The following is a 25640-nucleotide window of genomic DNA, read 5'->3' as shown; positions in this document are numbered from 1 at the left end:
GCATGTTCATGTTAAAGGCAGTGGTAGTCCCCCAAATCAGATGACAATAGCTAATGTGTGAAAGAATGAGTGAGTTATTAATAACTAAATTTATTCTGGTCGGTAAAAATGAACGTAATTTGGTTATTACTCCAACTACTTTGGCAATTTTGTTATCCACCATGTCGACATGTGAATTCCAAGACAAATGTTCCTCGAATATGATCCCAACACATTTGTAGGAATAGACGATGCCAATAACTGATGTTCCGATCATTAGATTGTCAGTAATGGACACGTCCTGATTTTTTCCACACAGTAGCCTAGAACAAACTTGAAACAGCATGAACTGTGACATTGCATGCTGCCACTGACATAAAAAAAACCGTTCAGAGGAGAGAAATCCTTTTCTTCCTACAATGGCATATTCCACACAAGCAAAACACCCTACCTGTGTACTCATAAGCACTGCCACCAGATCCATCTACTGTGGACTGCAGAAGCCGCACAACTGGTAACATTTCCACAGGTGGCAAGCCAACTGCCCCATCTGAAACGTATTCATTTCTTATCTGGGTGGCAATATGGCTTGCAATGGCCACCACCTACTCATTCTGGGGAGTTGGGCGGGGGGTGCTGCTAGTCCTCCTCCTAAATAGAAAAAAAACTATTAGCATAGAGAAAAGCCAGTTTTAATGAATACAAAAAGTGCCATTGTAAGATTTTTCACCATTGCTTTTACTTCGTTACGAATTGTTCCTAAACTCGTCCCACACAAAAACTATCCAGGCCACACCAGTGTGTGTTTTCGGTACATTTTTGTGCTACTCGAAAGTGCCTACCCAACAGCATCAGGAACCAGTAAAGGTCGTTTGCTCTATATGCAGCCTCCTGGACTTTTGGGCGAGAATATCACGCGACTGTAGATCGCACGGCATAATGCCTCAAGAGCACGATGTCCACGCCATTTTAAATTTGGTGCGGCACGATATTTAAAATTGCTTGAGCACTGCTGGAACGATTAACACAGGTTGCATGTATCCGCAACACGACCTACATTATACAATATGTCGTGGTCTACAATCGTGAATAAAGTAGCAACAGTACACTTTGCAGAAAGTGTGATTCCGAGCGTGCCTGCTGCTTGCAGCCTTGTTTATGCAAAGCAAGCAGAATTTTCACGCACTTATCCATGGCATACAAAGCATGCAGAACGAGGTATTCGTGCACGACTTGCAAGCTTCGCATACCTGTCTTGTGGCTTTCCCTCTTTTGCCTTGCGAGCTCATCTTTGAACTTTTGTTTCATGTTCCAGCATTTTTTAAGCTGGCTGGGGTCGCGCTGGGTCACTCCATGTTGCGAATTATACAGCCTGGTTACTTCAATCCAAGTCTGTGTTCTTCGCCAGGGTGGCCACCTCGGTTTTCTTGCGCTCCAGTATGCGCTTAAATTGTTTCACCAAATCGATGATCAGCATCTTCTCCTGTGGAATAAAGCGAGGCGCTGCCCTCCGCTGGGAAGGGACATCTTCTTGCGATGACGCCGACAGCAGAGACATTTTCGAGTCGGCAAATAAAATCGCGCATCAACGATGCACTCGCAAATGCTGCTGCAGTTGCCTCTGAGACGGAATGGCACGGGCACGCTTTGTTGAACTTCGCGACTTGATTTGGCTTGTCTGTGGTGCAGTTTGCCAACCAAACACATCACATCATTCGGGTGAAAGCGGCAGGCAGCACTGATATGTACTTTTCGTTGTTGGCATTTTTCTGCATAACCAACTCGTATACTGAGTTCATATATAAATGCTAAGCGAAATGCATAGTTTTCTTTGCGTACAATGCATACAAAATAATACATTGTTCATTAATCTCAGTCACAGACGAGCAATGTGCCTTCGCGTTCAATCAAGCGCTTGTCTTGACGAAGCAAGTCAGCCGAAGCATCTATGAAACGCGAATGCCGACTTTGGCGTTTTGAAGTTAGCTCAGTACTTTGGGCGTACTTCCCCAAGCCAAGCCTAAGCGCGAGCCAATTTACATTTATGCATTGGGGGGTTAGTTTGCAAAGTCCCTGGTCGCACACTATGTTGCTGCAACATTGTTAGAATGTGGTCCTGTAATGTTACCAAAACATGGCTTATGACCTCACAAAACTGCATTTCAGTAACACTGCCAGAAACATGGTTGCCACATTGGTGCAATATTAGCAACTTTTTTTCAATATGCAGACATTTTATGACCATAAAATTTATGACCATATTTTTTGACCATGGCAGCATTAGCTGCATTTGATTCAGCTGTGGGTCACAGCACCGCCTGCACCGGTTCATGGTGCGCTGCACCAAAGCCCTCAATTCATAGTGCCCTCTACACCGCTGTCTGCGATTGATTTGGGTGCAGCCATGGTGCCGTTTTGGTGCAAGGAACCACAGCACCAGCCGAGAAGGAGGTGCAGAAAAGTTGTGCACGTGCAGACAGCTTTCAGCAGATGACACATGTTAGCTCATAAATATTGAAGGGGAATTGAGGAAGGTCTTAGCTTCCTTCACCGTTGATAGATTCGATGTCATTCTGCAAGAAAATGGCGGCGAAACCTACGCGACAGCAGGTAACTTTCTGTGTTTGGTGTCCTAGCTGCCATATTGTGACAGGCCGTCCGTGTGCGTGCGAGTTCACATGAAACTTACGGTGCAACAGTGGTGTGTGGCCTGCTGGCAAACTGCAGCAGGAAGACTCCGTACGTGTTTTGCTACAGCTGGCGCTGGTATCTGTGCCTGCTGCGCTAAGCATGCAGGCAGATGCTGCTGGTTCGCCACTGCCTGGCCATTCTTCTGCAGCTACGGGGATGCCGGGGCTAGCGCTAAGCAGCGGGGAAGTCCTCTGGTGGTGCCGAAGGACAGTGTTTTTTTTTAATCACTGTTTTTCAATAGCTAAATGAGCGAGGCGGATCCTCTGCAATGATTTGCTGTTTCGCTCCTTTAGGTTGCGGAAAATATGCAGGGGCCTTGAAGCGTGCCGAAAGTTGTCTCTCTAGAGAGTCTATAAAGAGCCTCGTGAATTTGAAATTGGAGTAGTTTGCAACCACGCTTTTATAACACTTTAGAGTTCGGCTGCAGTCAGTCCAAGCAAGTGAGTTGCGGCAAAAGACTAGCACGGAGTTGGTCACCTCATATTCACTGTCGGAAGAGTAGAACTACTCTCTAAGTATGCGATGCCATCGTCATCGACCATGGCTAACTCCACGGCTGACTAAGTCTTAGGCACGAAAGTGACCGCACACAAAACATAAACGCGAGGACTCGATCCCTCCACGGCATCCATGGCGAGCAGACGACAAGATCTGCTTGCACGTGATCGATTGAAAATTGTCGCACCTACGAGGTGTGATGTTCACTTCGGCCATCTGCTTCTCCAGTCTTGTGCAGCTTGGCAGCACTTAAATATGAAAGGGAGCCACATCACTGCATGAACCTAGGGGAAATCGTGGTGCTGCCTGCTAAGAATACTCATATTACGAGTGACTTATGCAAAAAGTGCGCAGTGTCTACAATGACCACACTACAGCCATTAATAATTATCATAGGCCAAACTAATTGCATGATGAAGGCCTCCCTAATACTCAATTGTGTTTAATTTGTGACTGCTTCCACCGTACAAATCTGAATTTCTTAATTATGCTACTCAGCCTATCCATCTACCATGCCTGACTATGTTTGTCCTTCCTTGGATGTCTACTGTGTCACTGTATTTGACCTTCAATTACCTGTTATAAGTATTTTATAACCATCTAAACCAACTTCTTAATTCCAGCCAGGCTGTCGTCGGCTGTCGTCGACCCATGTTGGTTGCTTGGAAAGCTCTAAATTTGTCGCTGAACGAATGATGCATGTCTGTACTACAATCAAATTGATATGTTGTGCTTTTAAGAAACTGTAATGTCTGAATCATTTATTATGCATATGGGGAGGCACAAGTACCATTCTCCCTGATTATGTTGGTCAGGGTGACTGATACTTACAACGATCGTATCAATTTTGCAGCTTTGGTTTTATTTAAGTTCTTTTTCTAGTTTGGTGTTCTGTAAAAGCGCTTTTTTGTTCCCCCACAATTTACATTCTAAACAGTAATGAACTTTAAGGCACGGTTTACCATTTACAATCTCATAAGGTTGCGGTGCAGTTTTTTTTTTCAGTAACACAATGTGTGCATTTGTGCTGGTCACCAGGCATTTGCTGATACATTTAAACGATCCTTCTCAGGATGTGCAAGTACCTTCGGCAAAAATATAATTTATTCAAATATTGATGCAACAGCAGTGTTGAAGGCGCTTCTGTTATGGCAACGTTTCTGCATGCTGTAAAACTTGCTCATATTTGACCATATTATTCCAACATATTTTCAATGCCAGAAAATGAATATTACATTATGAACATGAGACAAAGTTCTTAATGCCATTCCGTTATGCAATGTGCTCAACAGTTCGGCAACATTATAGCAACAATCTGTGCTACTAGGGGTACTCCTAGTTGAAAAAACAGTAGGAAAAGTTCTGGGACCCAGTGCCTAAATTATGTTTAATTTAATTGGAATGTTGAGTGTGAAGTACAAGGCAGATGTGAACTGCCAATGGCGAGCTTGCAAGCGTGCAGAGAACTCGCACACCAGAAGGCCTGCACGACGTCAAATCAAAGTCGGCGCGTGCTGTGCTCACCAAATTTAGCGGCAGAGTGCAGTACCCATGAACTGGTGCAGAAAGTGCAGCCAAATCGAGGAGACCGTATAGTGACAGGCGTACTTGTGGCCGGAGAAATAGTTCACTAAAGTTCGCCTGAACAGCTTCTTCTTTTAGCTGATAACTGTACCACATATTTTTAGCAACATTCTAACGTTTCTGCTGTTTATTCATTTGTAAATTTATCGGATGTGCATAAATGACTGCTTAGCCTCGTTTCCATGGCGCTTATTAATGAAAGGGCTGCTTTCATAATACAGCTGCAGAAAGTGCAGCCAAATCGAGGAGACCGTATAGTGACAGGCATACTTGTGGCCAGAGAAATAGTTCACTTAAGTTCGCCTGAACAGCTTCTTCTGTTAGCTGATAACTGTACTATGTATTTTTAGAAACATTCTAGCGTTTCTGTTGTTTATTCATTCGTAAATTTATCGGATGTGCATAAATGACTGCTTAGCCTCATTCCCATGGCACTTATTAATGAAAGGGCTGCTTTCATAATACAGCTTTAAGTGCAGTTATTGAAACTTTTCCTATACTTTCCTTATACTCATACTTTTCTTGTTATTGAATATGGCAGTAAGGATTTCTCAGCCTGGAACTATATGACTTGAATATCACTACACCCATGAGCCTGGAAATGAGGCCACATACTTCCAGTCTAGGATGGGGCATCCCATGGCCATGTTTCCAGCTTATGAGCCACCTGTGTGAAGCGTAGGTTCCTTGAAACGTAAGCCTCCTAAAAACACTCGTTTCAGTGGTGAGGCAATCCATTCCAGTGGTAAATCTCTGGAATCTCAACTCATGCACCTGTCTCGGAGCAGTGTTTCTGTAAACCTGCAAGTGTGGACTTCAGTTTGTGCATATGAAATGACCGTGATATTTTGCTATTTTAGTCCTTCCAGTAGTTCTTCACTGACGTATTTCAGGTCATTGTTTGTGATTACTGCACAAAAGGTATTCAGAGAGCTGCATGGTCTAATTCTTACTGGAATGTCTCCAAAGGACGTCACCAGTGACGCCGTCTCATACTAATGGCTATATAGAACTTCCAAAAAGAAGGTCGCCATTTGCCAACTTTTTGATCTTGTATCTCCGAACTATGGCATCATTTAGAGTATATGAAACTGAAAAACGTGAGACATGCCATGCAGATTTTTTGGAGCATTTGCTGCAGGTCACTTGGAAACAAGGAAAGTTCTTGTTCTTCATGAAGTGCAGTTTTGCTGGTGCAGTTAATACGTTGTGCAGTTATCTCAGTGTGGCCTCGAATGAGAGGCTTGGTCAGTTATAAAAAAAAATTTGCCATAAAAGGTAGTCATTCGGCTGTGGAGCCACGTGGCAAATTTTTCTGTACAGTGTATACAGTGTAATTTGTTAGGTAATCTAATGATTGCTGTTCGAACACTCAAGCACGGTATGTTATCCAGAAAGAGGATGTATTATGTGTTTACTTCTTGATCAGGTGCTGCATTTTCGGCGTCTGACCCAGTTGAAGAAAATCCAGCCTCATCCTTATAGCTGCCATGCTTGCTGTGTCTGTAAAGTGGACCATTTTTGTTGCTCGTAGTGCAGATTGAAATTCAGAGGGCCTGGGCACAGGATTCTTGCAGTGCAGCATTGAGAAAAGATTCCCTAGTGCATCCTATCCAGACCTATTCAACAGTGAACATAAAAGTCCTGTCTTGAGGTAATAGTCTGGGAGGTGTAGGGCAAGTGCTGTGATGAAAACGATGCCAGTCAGCACAGGCTTGCACATGTTCTTGCCAGTTTTGGCAATCGTCAACCTTGCAGAGAGATGAATCTCTTCTGTTAAAGGAATAAAAATGTGTTTGGTAACCTTGTGACTGATTGCAAGTTTTGTTGGCACCTAGTTCAGAGGGGAGACATCTCTGAATGTATTTGTGCAAATGTAACTTTGCAGCTTGCAAGTCTTTCTCCTGCTGACAGTTTCAGTTGTGCACTGCAGCTATTGTGTCAGCAGAAAGAGGCTGCTTGCCTGGACTGAGCTGACTCAGACTATTGAAAGTGCCTGTGAACAGAATGTGACAGTGTTACTGGTGACCCCACAGGAATACGAATGAGTCTACCGAGAAATTACAATTGTCATTATGAGTACTGCCACTCATTAGGACCATCATGAGTTGCTGTTCAATTACTTGTAGGCCAGCATGCAGCTTGTGGTAGAGACTCTAAGAAAACATGCATCAGAGGTCTGTCTGCTTGAGAAAGCAAACTTAATTTAAGTCAGAAAAGAATGACCCAAATTTGAGGTAACATGATGTTTCGGAACCTGCGCGGTTCCTTTATCAGGTGTGACTGTGGGCGAGTTGCAGCTTGGCTTTTTAAAAGAAGGCTCCTGTATGCCTACATTCACAGTGCAAAGATGAACACTGACACGAGGGGGGACACCACGAAGTGCCGTTTTTTTCGGACACGAGGGGAGACACCACAAAGCGCCGTGTTAGTCTTTGCGCTGTGAATGTAAGCATGAAATACCAACTCACCCAGCAACTGATTTTAAGCTCCTGTGTAGTCAGCCACCGGGTCAGTGAACACAAACCATAGGTGTAGGAAAAATCAAGTGTTCTGAGGGAACAGTAAGCATTCCCCCATGTCTTTTGATTGTGCTATGGCTAAAGTAGGAGCCTCCTGTGTGGGTGTGGCTTAGTCTCCAGCAGAGTTTCGTCAAAGTCAATGCTGTGGTCAATGACTCGCAATGTTCGGTCACCACTCTTCTTTCCTTGTTCATTTGTTTAACATCAGCTTTGTGCCGCTTCATTCATGCAAGCAATGAAGTAAAGGAACTGTAAATAAGAGCACATGGTGTAGCAACAAGGGAGTTGTTCGAGCTCATGCATCAGGCCGCATCCGTCATGCACAGCACATCTTGGGAGGACATAGATACTGCATGCATGGCAAAAAAAAAGAAACTTCAGTTTGTAAAGAATTGAATTTGTTTGTCTGTGCTCGACCAGATCGTTCTGAAACTGTTCCCGTTGTTACTCCCATCATCCCAATTCCTTGAAATAAACCCCCTCTTATATTTGTTGGATGTGCCGGTTAACAGCCTTGAAACTCCGCAGCCATACTCTCCAGACACCTCCAATGCCTGAGGACAACAACATCAAGTGGGCCATGCTGTTATCTGTGCCAGTTAACAGCCTTGGAACTCTGCAGCCATAGTCTCCAGACACCTCCGATGCCTGAGGACATACAACATCAAGTGGGCTGTGCTGTTACCTGTGCCAGTTAACAGCCTTGGAACTCCGCAGCCATACTCTCCAGACACCTCCGATGCCTGAGGACGTACAACATCAAGTGGGCCGTGCTGTTATCTGTGCCGGCTTCCTTCACCTGCGGGACAGGTGAACATGATGTAGAAGATTGGCTCACATCTTACGAACGGGTGAATCTCTACAACAAATGGGACGATGCGACCAAACTCATTAGCGTTATCTTTTATCTTACCGCCGTTGTTAACCTGTGGTATTGGAACCGTGAGGTGGACATCTCTACTTGGTCTGCCTTCAAGGCGAATTTCTCAGAAGTCTTTTGTAGTCCGTCAGTCGAGAAGCTTCATGACGAACAACGCTTGTGTGAAAGGTCGCAGCAGGTAGGTGAGTTTTACAAGATATATCAAAGAGGTCATCGACTTACACAAACGTGTAAATCTCCGCATGTCAGAAGCTGACAAGATAAAACACATCTTGAAGGCCATTGATATGACACCTTTCAGATGGTGAAGTCGTTACTTTGTGCCTAAGCTTCGAAGAGCTGTGCAAGCAGCAGAGCTTGACACATCAATACCCCAGGCAGGCTGAGTCTCTTGCTGGGCCGACACGTCCTCGCTGCTGCAAGCGATAAAAGACTTTGTGTTCGTGAATCAGTGGTGCGTCAACTTTCCCTTTAACTGAGCCCTTCAAAGCCACCACCAAATTTGGCTCCAGCTCTCCGACATGCCATTGAAGAGCAGGTTGCTGAGGCTCTTCCGCCTGCCAATCCGCCACTGCCTATCGCGGCTCCGCTGACATATGCCGACGTCGTCGCCCGTCCGCTGCCACCTGTTGCTGCTCCGCTGACGTACGCTAAAGTCATCTCCAAACCTCGGCAGCCTACCCATCCTTTGCGTCCAGTACCTGTGCGAATGGTGGCTCCTTATCTTCAACCGGCTCCATGAGTCGGCAAACCCTGGCGTACCGCTGACAGCCGGCCTATTTGCTACATTTGCGGCTTGCCTGGTCATGTGGTGCGGCTTTGCCGTCATCATTTGCCAGTATCAACACCACCTCCTCAAGCTCCCACATACTGGCCTTCCACGAGTGGGTACTCCGTACCTGCTGAGCCACCATTGAGTCATTCCTTTTTCCCTGAGCGTTCGACACTCTCCACTCTCTAGCACTACACCGTTCACATTCACTGAGACACCACTTCATCTCACCTATGTGACGTCGCCCCAACACTACTCAGGAGAAAAACTAGGTGCCACAGTTCCTGGGGGGAGAACTGCGCCCCCGTTGAACTTTCAAAGGCCTCATATATCACCTGCTTATCTTATTGAAATTTTTGTGGAGGGTATTTCTATCATGGCACTTGTGGACACCAGCCCTACGATTTTTGTAATTGACAAAAAACTTTGTTGCTCATTAAATAAGGTAAAGATGCCAATTTCAGGACTTTTCTACTTCTCTGAACCACAAGTGTCTTCCATTGCCATACGCTGTACTGACTGTATCCGCTGGCCTCTACATACTTTTGGTCTCCAACCAATTTTCCTTCCCTACGGCATTGCACCTTGGCAAATGTCTTGGCAGTATTGAACCCATCAAGTCTCTCATCTTCCGCGAGGAGAGTGATGATATGCCGCACTTCACCTTTGCCATTACCAGGCTCAGCCCACTTTCTCAACACCTGGTCAGTCTTCAACCGAAGTATTTCTTCGCTCCATCGACACCACTCCTCACCCTCCTTATCAGTTTCATTCTGCCTTTGACTCTCACCATAGTCATGCATTTCTCTCCTGTTACTCGGTAAGCCAATCTGAGTGATATGGACATGAATTAATAAGAAAATGCCACCAGGTACTAGTCAAGGGCTGGTGGGTCTGCATTAAAATACTGGGAACTTGACTTTCATACAGGCAGGTGTGGGCATTTGACAGTAGTGTAGCCACCCTGTACGTGCGACCAATCTTTTGCCACCTGACCTTTTTATTTTTTGGGAAATCCAGAAGTGAAAACTCTGTGGCCTCCTTCCCAAATCTCCACTCTTCTGTTCTACATACAGTGCTCACTTTTGTTGAGCCAGGCCTGGTGAGCCTGAAGCTTGGATTCCCCAAATGGCTTGAGGAGTAAGGTTCTCGAGGATAATCCGGATCTTGATATATAATGAAGCAATGGCCTTGCGTGATCTTTTCGAGCTTGTCGTACAGGCATGTTTCCTTGAGCATGCCTGAAGTGCAATGGCATCTTAAGCATAAAAAGATGGATACCAGACACAGGATGTGCACTTCATTAAAGCTGGAATTTTGCATCATTATCGTAAAAATAATAAAAACCTAAACATCTGAACATAATGGCAAGAGGGTGACTTGGTGAGCGACACCTATTTTCTTGGCAGCAAGAACCTGCATACACTCAATACAATGCCAAATGCCAGCTCAGAATTTTAACGTGAGAGTGTTAAAGGCCCCGTTATCCATAAATCTGGTGTCGGCATTGTGAGCGAAAAATCATGGGCATAGCTGTGGCAGTTGTTCCCCAGAGAGCAACCCAGAAGGCAGGGTAGCCACTTAGATCCCCGACCTTGCGGCGACATCACAACCTGCCCACCAGATAGTGCCACTACACTATGTCAGGTGGCAGTTAAATTAATTATTGGTTGCCTGGGAAGAGCAGCCTAGGGTGCACAAGGCCCATTGCTGAGAGCACCTGCCATCACAGGGCAGTGGCGCATTGCTTAACTGCCGTGCCACTGTGCCAGGAGGGGTACGAGTACCCCCAGGGACAAGGAGGAGAGACTTTAATGAATACAGGAGGAGGAGGAGAACTTTAATGGAACAGGAGAGGTGAATACAGGAGATGTCTGCCTGGTTTTTAGCCTAGCATGCTACTCCATGTGAGGGTGAAAGAAGAGAAGAGGGTGAATAAAAAAAAAATGAAAAGGTGAAATCAAGCATACTCTACACCCATGCGTTCACAAGCATACATGATTATCAAAAGGTGTCCACCAAAGCCATGTCTCTAAGAAAAACTAATGCTGCTTTTGTCCCTCGTGCAGCTGAAGCCACATTACTCCAGGGTCCAAGAACATGGCCCAAGAGCACAGGGCCATCCTGATGGAGTCCTAAAGCACTTGACAGTGCCTTGCAGTGGTTGTCAAAGATTTTACAGCCGCAGATTAAGTGTTGAAGATCCTCACACACACCACATGTCAGGCACAGAGGGCTACTTAGTGCACCATTTGCAACGGCACTCCACAGATTGGCTGACTCCTCATTTCAGAGATCAGTTAAAAAAAAAAAAGGTGGGAGCCAGTATGTTTGATTTGATTTAATTGCGATGTCGGCCGCACAGGACAATAACTCAGAGCTTCTATGAATGCTGAGAGTGTGCAGATCGAGTTCTTGTTTTGCAAAGATTGAAATTGAAAGTTTATTTCTCCACACACAGCAACTTTATCAGGATCTGGTTTTATGCCTCTGCGACTAACGACGTGTCCGAGAAATTTGATAGAAGTAGAAGCAGAGCAACACTTCTTTGTGTTTAACTGAAGTCCAGCCACGGAAAGAGCACTTAGAACTTCATCGAGGCGGGCAAGGTGCTCAGAAAAAGTCGAGGAGAAAATTACGATGTCATCCATGTAGCAGAGGCAAGTTTTCCATTTCAACCCGCGGAGTACGGTGTCAATCATGCGTTCGAACGTGGCCGGAGCATTGCACAAGCCGAACGGCATAACGTTAAATTCATATAAGCCATCTGGCGTGGCGAAAGCTGTCCTCTCTTTGTCCTCTTCATGCATGGGGATTTGCCAGTAGCCGAATCGGAGGTCAAGACTAGAGAAAAATTGAGCACCTTGGAGATAGTCGAGGGCGTCGTCAATCCGAGGAAGTGGATAAACATCCTTTCGAGTGATCTTATTGAGGGCGCGATAGTCGACACAAAAGCGTACAGAATTATCCTTCTTTTGTACCAGCACGACTGGTGAGGACCAAGGACTTGAAGAAGGTCGTATGATGCGGCGCTTTAGCATGTCGGTGACATTATCTTGAATTATTTTTGCGTTAACTAGAAGACACACGGTACGGGCGGCGGAGAATGATGCGCGAACCGTCAGTGTGGATGCGATGCGTAGCCGCCGATGTTTGGCCCAAAATTTTCGACTGGGTATCGAAAGAAGCGGCATGTTTGTTCAAGAGGGCAAGCAATTCTGCTTTTTGAGCAGGCGTGAGATCGTCGCTGATAGTAGCGGAAATAGCTGCCGGAGAAGAAGGATGGGACGAAATGGCGAAGCTGGATGGTGGCGAGGAAAGAACGGTGACAGGTTGAATGGTAGACACAGAAGGCACTTTAGTACCAGCGCGCAGAAGAATGGGCTCCGACGTAGTATTGAGCGCAGTCAGAAGGGCAGTCCCATTGACGAAGCGAAGAAGGGATGCTCCTCTCCCCGGCTGCCACACTTTGACAAGCGTGGGCACCAACATGCACACACACACACGCACACACGAAGACACGTGGCATTGAAACCTGCCTGGACGCGCTTGGCGGGAGGCATTGCGGCAGCGCTGAACGGGCCAAAATGTCCGCCACTTTGAACGAAGCCCCGGCGTCCGTTGCATCCGCGCCGGCTATACCGCGCTTCGTAGGCGAAACGTAACAGTAGTGTATCTTTTTTTACTCCCAATGAGTTTTTTTAATGACACCCTGCTTTGATTGACTGTGTTTTTACAAGCCAGGTTCAACCACTTTTTTTGTCAATCATAAAAATTGTAAATTGTGGGTTTTAACGACCCAAGCCAACACACGGGGTATTGCGGGATGCTGTAGTGGAGCGTTGCAAATTAATTAGACCACCTGGGGTACAGTATACAGACATTGCACAACACGGGCGTGCTTTTGTATTTCACCTCAATCAAAATGCGAAAAACGGGGACCTTGGGATCATTAGCCAAAGGCCATAGCCACTGAGCCACCGTGGCGGGTTTCTGTTTTTACCAGTCCCTGGGTCACTTTTTTAGGGTGGTGGATATTCAAGGCACCTTAATTGAGTTGCAGCCACTTTGTCCTCGCAACCTTCCTAATCTCGTCCACCTTCCCGATGCTTCCTGCCTTTTTTGTTTTCCTTTGGCATCCACTCAGTTACCCAAAGGGACCATCAGATATGTTCCCTTTTAATTACGGGACCTGACCGTTTCCTCAGCTAGGGTATCAGTAACTTACATTTGTTCCCTTTCCCACTTTCCGCTCCTCCTGCTAAAGGTTAAATTGATGTCAGTGGGAAAAGTCCAGCCTTGTGCTGCAGTGGATGTAGTTTGATGATGTGTTGACTATGTGGATATGCTTGTCCAAACTTCTTTTACAGAAGTTTAATCACTCACAATCAAGGTGTAACAACCAAGGTTTCGAGGTAGCATTGTATGCTTCCGGGAACCTACAGTATATATGTGCTTTTGTTTCTCTGCACGTTGCCAAGAATGCAAGTTCAGTGAAATGTGTGCTTTATTCCATAAAGTGTCCTTACACTAAAAGAAATGATCAATCATTGCTTTCTGTAGCTTTTGTACAAAACATGGGTGCTCCTTTGCTGTTTTTCGCTTGCACTTTACAATCTTTAGAATTCTCAATGCCACGTGCTGAATAAATACAAAAGTGTTTTCGTGCTGACAACAAAAATTCATGTATTTTGCTGTTTCACAAGGGCGGGCAAAGGCCACTTAAAGTAAAAATCTTCCACGACTGGAATAGCCTGCTGGAGAAAATTGTCGTCTCTGCTAACAGGAACAGTGACACTTTGTTTCCGAGAATAAACAAAGAAAAAACACTCCTTCGCATTAAGTAGATACAGGAAGATTTGCACATGTGTGTAGTATCTATGCGACTTCTTGAGCATCATCTGGCTGCCAGTGCACTGTAAATACTCAACAGCACTGTTTCCTGACGCATCTAGAATGTCCTTATCTCTGCACTTATGCGGGCATTTAATCTCTAGCAAGCATGTCTCCTTGGATGTTAAAAAAGTACCATCAGGACTTCCACAAAGCCATGGTTGCTCAGGATAGAGGAGGAGGCCCACCTGAAAAGAGAACCCAGCTGTTCACCAACTGTTTGAATTAGTACCATTGCATCCTGCTTAGCTTATGAAGGCCTCTGAACAATACTTGACCGCTTTGTCAAAAAGGTGCCTTCTATTTGCTTATGACTGAAGTTACACAATATTTAAGCAAGGATAAAATGTTTGCTTACCTTAGTGACTTCAACACCATGATGTTGCTCGAAGTCTCTCCTTGCTTCTCGCTCCATCCGCAGCCCTAAAACAAAGCAACACTCGAAAGCAAAGCAGTAATGTGTTTTACGTACCATATGGTGTAGCTTCTGAAGAAAAATGCCTCTTCTGCAGTATGCTAGCAAGGGCCTGTTCCGGGCCACGTCGGGTGCGAAGAATGGAGTGTGCAGTTGTACTGCTGATGTGTAGTTTTCTTTCTTCGTGCCACCTGGAAGCATGTAAAGAACCAAACAAGTAGGGAGTACACTGTACAAGGTCATGCAGCATGTCCGACACAACGCAGCGGTGTTACCTTTGGCAACTGGGCTGATCAATGGTTTGCACAGAGTTCACGCACTGACTGGCATACAACGCGGGCTTTGTAAAAAAACCCTTTCCTCGGCTGTCAGCTGTTGCAGGTGGTTTTTTGGTGTTATGCGTACAGTTGGAAAGATGCCCGACACTTCAAGCATATGCAGCGGTTTGCATGACGGCTGAATTAATGCGTCAATGCGCTTTTGCTGTGAAATTGCGACTGCTGCTTGCAGGCCATCGTCGACAATCTCGGAACAAATGATTTCGGCCTCGCTCTTTTGCATTTGTTGCAACACCTCAGTGAAGGGCAAACCAATTGCACTGAAATATTCATGTATGTGAAATGGTGAGAACTCTGTTGGTGGCCTGTTTCCAACAAAGGGGCTAGTCTTGTCTGGAAATAGGAAAAACAAGAACTATAGTGGCACATTAAAAATGGGCACTTGCAATACTGAGTCAGTTACATGCAGTGGCATGCGTCAAGGTACTTTGCAAGAAGTGAACAGAAAGGTGGGAGTGGGCAATTAGTTTAGCAATTGTGCCACAGTACCGGCAGGAAAAAAACGGCCAAAAACTTAAAGTACTGCAGAAAAAGCAAGGTCATGCACTAAACTGCCCTAACATTATAAACAACCTGAATTCAGCTGGAAACAGCTGGATACCACGGGAGCCATAAAGAGGCTCGCTGTGTCGTTGCTTGGAAGTCCAGTCTGGGCTCGACAGAAGCAATTCTTTCAGTACATCCACCACTGTTTACTGTGTTTTCAATTACACACTACGGAAAAAATTCACATATTCGCAGGTCCCGTGCATCTAAACTTTGTCCCTTTATGTTTATAAAAATTAATTTCCAGATCAGGTACCAATACAAAGCGGCAAAACGGTTGCTTACACATGCACTAGAGGAAATAGAAAAACTGCAGCGCGATATTGACGAAACAGTGCCCCAGTGATACCATACCTCCAAAGAGTTCTCCGAACGACGTTTTATCGTTAGTAGCAGGCTTTGATGGCTTTCCCTAAGCCTGCAGGCCACTTGTACAAGAGACATCTGGATGCTAAAAAAAATACCATCAGGACTTCCACAAAGCCATGGTTGCTCAGGATGGAGGAGGACGCCCACCTGAAAAGAGAACCCAGCTGTTCATGGAGCGTCTTCATGGAGGTTTATGTACAAAGCGACAGCTGCACAGTGCTTAAAATCGCCTAGGATGCCGTAGCGGCAGCTGCACTTCCCTTGCAGAATTCGTCGTCCTCCAGGCACCAGCTGCGAATGAAAATCGTGAGTTTAGTTGCAATGATGACACAAACTCGCAGATCGCAAGCGAACCGCCACTGCAACTATGCAAACAAACCACTGCTGCAACTTTTCTCCAGTGCCACAGCCTCTAAGGTTCGTCTCCAAGCAAAAGCAACAAGTGTGTCTTAAAGAAACCTCACTGGGAGGAAGCATGCATGAGGGTGCAAGTAAGCCCACGTTTAACTCACCTCAAGTTGAACGTCGTACACGTGTTTGCCCTGTTGAGACTGACACTTCGCCGAAATTTCGGTGCCGTCCGTTTCCTTCACTGAGTGCACATGGTTGCTTTCGTAAAGGCGACGTCCTTTTTCGAGCTACGGTCGCCGAAAATACACATCGATGGCATCAGTAGGCTTGAATCCGCAATATAAAACCACAGACATTTTAAAATTCGTACTGGGAGCATACGCCACGAAGAGCTTCCGCCCTACCCAGTATCGAAAAAAACATGGTGGCGGCGCTGAAAGCAGCGCGACAGTGGCGCCGCGCCGCCTGGCTATTGCGGGTTGCCTATAGAGGATACATGATGGACTTTGGAATTATTTTCAATATGGAATTCATTCTTACAGTAAAGGTGGTACATGGAATACACCTCTGCGATACCCTATTCTCCTGAATGAATTTTTTGGAGAGCATGTTAGAAGTTGATGGTGGGGCTAGTGTTCGTGCAGCTCTTGAGCATTACTTTCAGCAGCTGCAGTAGAAGGGCACTGAACATGACGAAGTGTGCTGCCAGTGCTGCCCATGTTTTGTACCTCTAAGCAGCATACCTAATCCTAGGTAGCATTTGATGCCTGTGTGGGACCACAGCAGGTCTAGTTGTCTTGCTACCTTCCATTGAAAACCTTTGTGAAGGAGTGGTTTGCTTGCACAAACAAAATCGGAATGGGTTACACCAGTCACGTCAACTTCTTAACCTAGATGTCTGAACAGCCAGGTTAATTAACTGACGTCAGTGGGATTTTGCACCTGATTTCGTTGGTGTGAGAAGCACTCCTTCAAGGCGATTTCTGACGGGTCATGATCTGGACATGGTTAACCTCGTGCAAGACACACAAGCACTGATATTTTTATATGTTTCGATATGCGCCTTGTGTGAATAAATGTTTTTGTATACAGTATCAGTACTTTCACGATTAGTTATTGCTAGCGCAAGACAGTGCATGTCAATTTTGCCTTGTTCTTCTGCCCGTGCCTTTTATGAGGCACTTTTTGTCGCTTTGTTGTTAAACTTGCACAGCTATCAGTACTGTATCACAACACTGCCTTGTGCCTTTCACACAGTCTGTGGCCCAATAGTAGCATGTACATAGATGCAAGCTGAGATTTATGCATTTCATTTGTTCAGGAAAGCCTTCAGCACCTGAATGAGGTCTTCTTCAGCCTTCACTTGTCGCTCACGGAGCCGAAGCTCTTTTGCTCTGTAGTCCTTCAGATCCTGCCGCAGGAGTCGCTGCTCCTCTAGCAGACATTGCTGGGTCTCTTGAGCTGCCAAGAGTGGTCGCTTCCGCGGCTGGTACTAGCCACAACTGTGGCAGTGTTTACTGTGCCCCGCAAGTGTGGTTGATGCTGTAGTGCAGGGTCTTCTGCAGCAGCAGATGTGTCAGCTGTTTCAGCCGTTGCTTCAAGCTCAAATGAGCTTTCATGTACATCGCCAGTCTCCATGGTGAAGGTAATCTGTATGAAGAGGGTTCGAAACAATGACGAAACATTAACAGGAGGTCAAGCACTTGCTCGCAAAGAAATTGAACAAATAACCCACAAGCTATACTCTTCAGTGCTCTGATAAGTGTTGTCCATGAAAGCATATATATGTTTACAGTGGTAAACCATCTTTTTGTCTGCTGTCACAAGAGTGTTACAACTGAAATGAACCTCTGTCAGTCTGTCCGTTAAACCTCAGTACAAAACGGCTGTGGTCACTTGCTGATATCTTTTAACTTGGCACTTAGCATGATTTACCAATCTTGCGTTTGTATGTTTGATACACCTTCATGTCATAACGTATGTAAAGGTTTATCTTTTTGTCTGCCGTTATAAGAGTGTTACAACTGAAATGAGCCTCTGTCCGTTACACCTCAGTAACAGAGCTGTGATCACCTGCTGATATGTTTTACATGGCACTTAGCATGATTTACCAATTTTGCATTCATATGTTTGATTCACCTTCATGTCATAACATATGTAAAGGCGTTATCATCCAAAATAAACTATACAAAGCCTTCGATGACCAACTTATGAACACTGGTTTGTTGTGCAGTGTAGCTTCAGACTCCAACCAATGCAATTCCATCCCCATTGAGCAGTCTGAAAATCTAGTGGGAGTTCTGGCTTGAATAAAGGGCACTGAATTTTCCCACTAGCAGTTTTCTACTTATTAGCCTGGCATTTATATTTGTTCAGATTTCAAAGGTTTGGAAGTCGTACTTGCAGATGGAGATTCATATTCTTCCAAGAAAATTACCTCTTCGACTGTACTGACAGGTTGGCAGCTACTTTGTTCCACCAGAGAGCTAAGACACCATTCCTCATCGTCTTCTTGTCGTGAAGGGAACGGGCAACTATATATTCCTTCTTTTAACTGCACCAAACACGAGTGAAAGTCTCTTAACACCCAAGAGAAGGAAAGTTTTTCGGTCTTCATCTCTGTCACACCGGTCATTTACTGGCAGGCTTCCCAAAAGTCTGTGCAGCTCCCAGTAGAATGTCCAGGGTAGGGCACCTTGGCTAGTGTGCTTTCGTGACCACCTCCTGCAAACAGAGTCCCATGAGCATTACGTTCCCAACACTCGGGTAGTCAAAAGAGCATCTCATTTTAACTGCTGCTATTGAATAAACAAGGCAAGTACGCATTTTCGCACACTGCGCGTTGTGTGAAAAGCCAGAAGCTGCCACCAACCCAATGCAGCAGCCCCTCTCACATAATGTGAGTCAAAACTATGCCTCACCTGTCGCATGTTTTGAAAGCTGCCGCGCAGTTATCATAGCACAAAACTTCGCAACACTTAGCGATCGAATATAATGCCGCGGTATATATAAAAGTAGCTCTTGGCTATGTTCACTACTCACCGATATTCTGTTGTCAAGTTTTCTATTTTGGAGTGCACCTGCTCCTTTGTCTTTACGATGCCTTGTTCGGCCAGTGAATTTGAATGGCCTCGGGCCCGTTCCGTCTCTCACCGCGCAGTTCTGAGAGGTGGTCTTCCCAGAGACAGATAAGAGCCCAAGTTTAGCACTCCAGCAAGTGGGCGCGCGGTCCTCTCGATGTTTTTTTTTGCTCTGCACTGAGAGGCCTCAATACTTCCTGCCTCCATTAAAATTGTCTGCAAAATTAAAATTAAATAAGGTTAAAAACAAATCACTATAAATATATAAAGGAGTTCAACTATATATGAGCGGGCAAACAGAAAACAAGCAAACAAAAAATGCGCACACAACAAAAAGCAAACGAAGAAGAAACAGCAAAGCGAGAAGCGCAAGCATATATATGTCAATACGGCTGCTGAAATGCGTTCAAGTCCTTTCTTAGCAGTGTAGATGTCTTAAGTCATAGCCTCCTCTACGGTTAAGTGCACTGTAACGCAAAATTAACCATTAAATAGGATAAAATATATATTTTTTAATTTTCAAAACTTAAAATTGCGTCAATTTTTTATTCTTTGAGCTCGTTAGCTGGCACTACCGTCTGGGTTGCTCCTTTAAGCAACTTTAAGGTCGCTGACGGCCGCCTTTGCGGCTATGGACCTTTTTCGCAAAGGTCTCGACGCTTTGCCATGTAGATGCGCATCACGCACCTTTGCGCGGAAAAGGACCTTAATTTCCAAGGCCTTAGAAGTGCCCATGTGACAGGGTTATAGGAGGCCTTTCAGTATAGAAATTAATGACTTAAGGCAGGTGAAAGTTGCATGTAACATGCTGTCGACATAACTTGTCCCCCCCCTATTTTCAAGTATATCGTGCCTTGTGCCTATTAGTCATTGAAAGGCATGATGAAATCTCTCCCACAGCAAATATTCTCGCTCCAGTATCCACTGATGGGCACTTATCTAGGGCCATTCTCTGCCGACAGCCGTTAAATATGGCTTTCAGTATTCTAGAAGCTGCAGAGCTGCCCATGCAATAGGTGAATGGAAAGACATGTCAAGAGTAGCTTTGCACTCATAAGCATAAAACCAAAAATAATCCTTCATTTGCAATTAGGACTTTCGGACTGTATTTCAGTGCTGTTCAGTGAAAACAGGAAATGCATAGATGGAACAGCAATGTTTCATTTTTGTTGCCCGGTGGTCCTCGCCGAGGTTACGTAACATCTGGTAAGTGATGCTGTCTATGCCTAGTGCTGTGTGTCGCCTGGAGCGGTTGAGTACTGCAGAGAGCTCCCGGTAGGTGAAGGGTGCAGTGCAGGTAGAGGTTATGTCTGCTTCCCGAGGTGAAAGTCCTTGGAGTAGGCCAGGTAGAGCAGGAGCCTGGGCTGGAGGCCGGGAGTCCCCGGAGGGGAAAAAGGCATCAGCCAGCCGTTCTGCTAGCTCTTGGCAGGTGATTCCCAGGGAGACAGCAATGGCCAAGTGGGGCTTGAGTTGGATCCGAGGAGCCAGGAGGGAGCGGAAGAGCCGCCAAGCCCTGGCTGGGCTACGGGCAGTGATGAGGGAGGCACAGATGCCTTTCCAGGATTCGTTGCGGCGCCTGTTGTGTTCGCGTCTTCAGATGGCATCAAGATGATTGTATGCCGTCCAGTCTTCGGCTCTGTCAGTGCCGAGGGCCCTTCTCTCTATCTGCCGTCGTTGGGCCCTTAGGTGCAGTAACTTGAGGTCAGGAATGGGCTGGACAGGGGGACTTCGCATGTGATGGTGGCTGCTGCCGCGCACCTTGCCACATGGGCCAAGACATCGCCCTGGAGCGGGAGGCTGCCGAGAAGGTCCCGGAAGCGGTCCCAATGGACAATTTTGTAGATGCGCCCATCCACCCTTCTTCCAGGCTTGGGACTGAGAGAGATGGGGTAGTGGTCAGATCCCCATGTATCAGGGGAGGGGCACCACTCGTAGACGCACCGTTGAGACACGATGCTCAGATCAATGCACGTGCGGACACCTCCCCTCCGGACAAACGTGGGAACGCCAGTGTTGAGGACGTGGAGAGAAGTGCCACGCAGGGCAGCGATGAGGTCACGGCCGTGGCGATCCGCTCTACGGGCGCCCCACTTCGGATGAGCAGCGTTGAACTCACCGCAGAGCAGGCAGTCACCACCTATAAGGCTGACCAGATGATGTGGCAAGGAGTAGGCGTCCCATGGGGTTACGGGGCGCACATAGATACTTGCAACAGCAGTGTCAACACCCCTGAGCTGGACTGACGCAGACGCACTCCATAGGCGCCACTATAGCATCGTCGACATTAATTTCTGCCTGGGGGGGGGCAGAGCGGACGAAGAGCTCTGGATCTTCCTGGTGGGTGTTGACGGTCGAGGCAGGGGTCAGCCGAGCACGTGGTCAGGAGGCATGTCGATCTGCTGTTGTATGGCACGTAGCCAGGAATGCCAATTTCCCCGGGGCAGAGGTAGGCCTCTTGAAGAGCCAGGACATCTGGGGGTGAGGGGTGAGGGACATCAAGGCGGCTGATTTACCAATTTTGCATTCATATGTTTGATTCACCTTCATGTCATAACATATGTAAAGGCGTTATCATCCAAAATAAACTATACAAAGCCTTCGATGACCAACTTATGAACACTGGTTTGTTGTGCAGTGTAGCTTCAGACTCCAACCAATGCAATTCCATCCCCATTGAGCAGTCTGAAAATCTAGTGGGAGTTCTGGCTTGAATAAAGGGCACTGAATTTTCCCACTAGCAGTTTTCTACTTATTAGCCTGGCATTTATATTTGTTCAGATTTCAAAGGTTTGGAAGTCGTACTTGCAGATGGAGATTCATATTCTTCCAAGAAAATTACCTCTTCGACTGTACTGACAGGTTGGCAGCTACTTTGTTCCACCAGAGAGCTAAGACACCATTCCTCATCGTCTTCTTGTCGTGAAGGGAACGGGCAACTATATATTCCTTCTTTTAACTGCACCAAACACGAGTGAAAGTCTCTTAACACCCAAGAGAAGGAAAGTTTTTCGGTCTTCATCTCTGTCACACCGGTCATTTACTGGCAGGCTTCCCAAAAGTCTGTGCAGCTCCCAGTAGAATGTCCAGGGTAGGGCACCTTGGCTAGTGTGCTTTCGTGACCACCTCCTGCAAACAGAGTCCCATGAGCATTACGTTCCCAACACTCGGGTAGTCAAAAGAGCATCTCATTTTAACTGCTGCTATTGAATAAACAAGGCAAGTACGCATTTTCGCACACTGCGCGTTGTGTGAAAAGCCAGAAGCTGCCACCAACCCAATGCAGCAGCCCCTCTCACATAATGTGAGTCAAAACTATGCCTCACCTGTCGCATGTTTTGAAAGCTGCCGCGCAGTTATCATAGCACAAAACTTCGCAACACTTAGCGATCTAATATAATGCCGCGGTATATATAAAAGTAGCTCTTGGCTATGTTCACTACTCACCGATATTCTGTTGTCAAGTTTTCTATTTTGGAGTGCACCTGCTCCTTTGTCTTTACGATGCCTTGTTCGGCCAGTGAATTTGAATGGCCTCGGGCCCGTTCCGTCTCTCACCGCGCAGTTCTGAGAGGTGGTCTTCCCAGAGACAGATAAGAGCCCAAGTTTAGCACTCCAGCAAGTGGGCGCGCGGTCCTCTCGATGTTTTTTTTGCTCTGCACTGAGAGGCCTCAATACTTCCTGCCTCCATTAAAATTGTCTGCAAAATTAAAATTAAATAAGGTTAAAAACAAATCACTATAAATATATAAAGGAGTTCAACTATATATGAGCGGGCAAACAGAAAACAAGCAAACAAAAAATGCGCACACAACAAAAAGCAAACGAAGAAGAAACAGCAAAGCGAGAAGCGCAAGCATATATATGTCAATACGGCTGCTGAAATGCGTTCAAGTCCTTTCTTAGCAGTGTAGATGTCTTAAGTCATAGCCTCCTCTACGGTTAAGTGCACTGTAACGCAAAATTAACCATTAAATAGGATAAAATATATATTTTTTAATTTTCAAAACTTAAAATTGCGTCAATTTTTTATTCTTTGAGCTCGTTAGCTGGCACTACCGTCTGGGTTGCTCCTTTAAGCAACTTTAAGGTCGCTGACGGCCGCCTTTGCGGCTATGGACCTTTTTCGCAAAGGTCTCGACGCTTTGCCATGTAGATGCGCATCACGCACCTTTGCGGAAAAGGACCTTAATTTCCAAGGCCTTAGAAGTGCCCATGTGACAGGGTTATAGGAGGCCTTTCAGTATAGAAATTAATGACTTAAGGCAGGTGAAAGTTGCATGTAACATGCTGTCGACATAACTTGTCCCCCCCCTATTTTCAAGTATATCGTGCCTTGTGCCTATTAGTCATTGAAAGGCATGATGAAATCTCTCCCACAGCAAATATTCTCGCTCCAGTATCCACTGATGGGCACTTATCTAGGGCCATTCTCTGCCGACAGCCGTTAAATATGGCTTTCAGTATTCTAGAAGCTGCAGAGCTGCCCATGCAATAGGTGAATGGAAAGACATGTCAAGAGTAGCTTTGCACTCATAAGCATAAAACCAAAAATAATCCTTCATTTGCAATTAGGACTTTCGGACTGTATTTCAGTGCTGTTCAGTGAAAACAGGAAATGCATAGATGGAACAGCAATGTTTCATTTTTGTTGCCCGGTGGTCCTCGCCGAGGTTACGTAACATCTGGTAAGTGATGCTGTCTATGCCTAGTGCTGTGTGTCGCCTGGAGCGGTTGAGTACTGCAGAGAGCTCCCGGTAGGTGAAGGGTGCAGTGCAGGTAGAGGTTATGTCTGCTTCCCGAGGTGAAAGTCCTTGGAGTAGGCCAGGTAGAGCAGGAGCCTGGGCTGGAGGCCGGGAGTCCCCGGAGGGGAAAAAGGCATCAGCCAGCCGTTCTGCTAGCTCTTGGCAGGTGATTCCCAGGGAGACAGCAATGGCCAAGTGGGGCTTGAGTTGGATCCGAGGAGCCAGGAGGGAGCGGAAGAGCCGCCAAGCCCTGGCTGGGCTACGGGCAGTGATGAGGGAGGCACAGATGCCTTTCCAGGATTCGTTGCGGCGCCTGTTGTGTTCGCGTCTTCAGATGGCATCAAGATGGTTGTATGCCGTCCAGTCTTCGGCTCTGTCAGTGCCGAGGGCCCTTCTCTCTATCTGCCGTCGTTGGGCCCTTAGGTGCAGTAACTTGAGGTCAGGAATGGGCTGGACAGGGGGACTTCCCATGTGATGGTGGCTGCTGCCGCGCACCTTGCCACATGGGCCAAGACATCGCCCTGGAGCGGGAGGCTGCCGAGAAGGTCCCGGAAGCGGTCCCAATGGACAATTTTGTAGATGCGCCCATCCACCCTTCTTCCAGGCTTGGGACTGAGAGAGATGGGGTAGTGGTCAGATCCCCATGTATCAGGGGAGGGGCACCACTCGTAGACGCACCGTTGAGACACGATGCTCAGATCAATGCACGTGCGGACACCTCCCCTCCGGACAAACGTGGGAACGCCAGTGTTGAGGACGTGGAGAGAAGTGCCACGCAGGGCAGCGATGAGGTCACGGCCGTGGCGATCCGCTCTACGGGAGCCCCACTTCGGATGAGCAGCGTTGAACTCACCGCAGAGCAGGCAGTCACCACCTATAAGGCTGACCAGATGATGTGGCAAGGAGTAGGCGTCCCATGGGGTTACGGGGCGCACATAGATACTTGCAACAGCAGTGTCAACACCCCTGAGCTGGACTGACGCAGACGCACTCCATAGGCGCCACTATAGCATCGTCGACAATAATTTCTGCCTGGGGGGGGGCAGAGCGGACGAAGAGCTCTGGATCTTCCTGGTGGGTGTTGACGGTCGAGGCAGGGGTCAGCCGAGCACGTGGTCAGGAGGCATGTCGATCTGCTGTTGTATGGCACGTAGCCAGGAATGCCAATTTCCCCGGGGCAGAGGTAGGCCTCTTGAAGAGCCAGGACATCTGGGGGTGAGGGGTGAGGGACATCAAGGCGGCTGATTTACCAATTTTGCATTCATATGTTTGATTCACCTTCATGTCATAACATATGTAAAGGCGTTATCATCCAAAATAAACTATACAAAGCCTTCGATGACCAACTTATGAACACTGGTTTGTTGTGCAGTGTAGCTTCAGACTCCAACCAATGCAATTCCATCCCCATTGAGCAGTCTGAAAATCTAGTGGGAGTTCTGGCTTGAATAAAGGGCACTGAATTTTCCCACTAGCAGTTTTCTACTTATTAGCCTGGCATTTATATTTGTTCAGATTTCAAAGGTTTGGAAGTCGTACTTGCAGATGGAGATTCATATTCTTCCAAGAAAATTACCTCTTCGACTGTACTGACAGGTTGGCAGCTACTTTGTTCCACCAGAGAGCTAAGACACCATTCCTCATCGTCTTCTTGTCGTGAAGGGAACGGGCAACTATATATTCCTTCTTTTAACTGCACCAAACACGAGTGAAAGTCTCTTAACACCCAAGAGAAGGAAAGTTTTTCGGTCTTCATCTCTGTCACACCGGTCATTTACTGGCAGGCTTCCCAAAAGTCTGTGCAGCTCCCAGTAGAATGTCCAGGGTAGGGCACCTTGGCTAGTGTGCTTTCGTGACCACCTCCTGCAAACAGAGTCCCATGAGCATTACGTTCCCAACACTCGGGTAGTCAAAAGAGCATCTCATTTTAACTGCTGCTATTGAATAAACAAGGCAAGTACGCATTTTCGCACACTGCGC

General features: G+C 46.5%; 1 pseudogene; it reads right to left on the bottom strand.

Annotated features, from left to right (window-relative positions):
* Nucleotides 1–10869: 10869 nt before the first annotated feature.
* LOC144129592 (uncharacterized) lies at nt 10870–16194 on the bottom strand (annotated as a pseudogene).
* Between the last annotated feature and the right edge of the window lie 9446 nt (nt 16195–25640).

Source organism: Amblyomma americanum, chromosome 4 (assembly GCF_052857255.1).
Source record: "Amblyomma americanum isolate KBUSLIRL-KWMA chromosome 4, ASM5285725v1, whole genome shotgun sequence".
NCBI lineage: Eukaryota > Metazoa > Arthropoda > Arachnida > Ixodida > Ixodidae > Amblyomma > Amblyomma americanum.
This window is presented reverse-complemented; position numbering and strand designations above follow the sequence as displayed.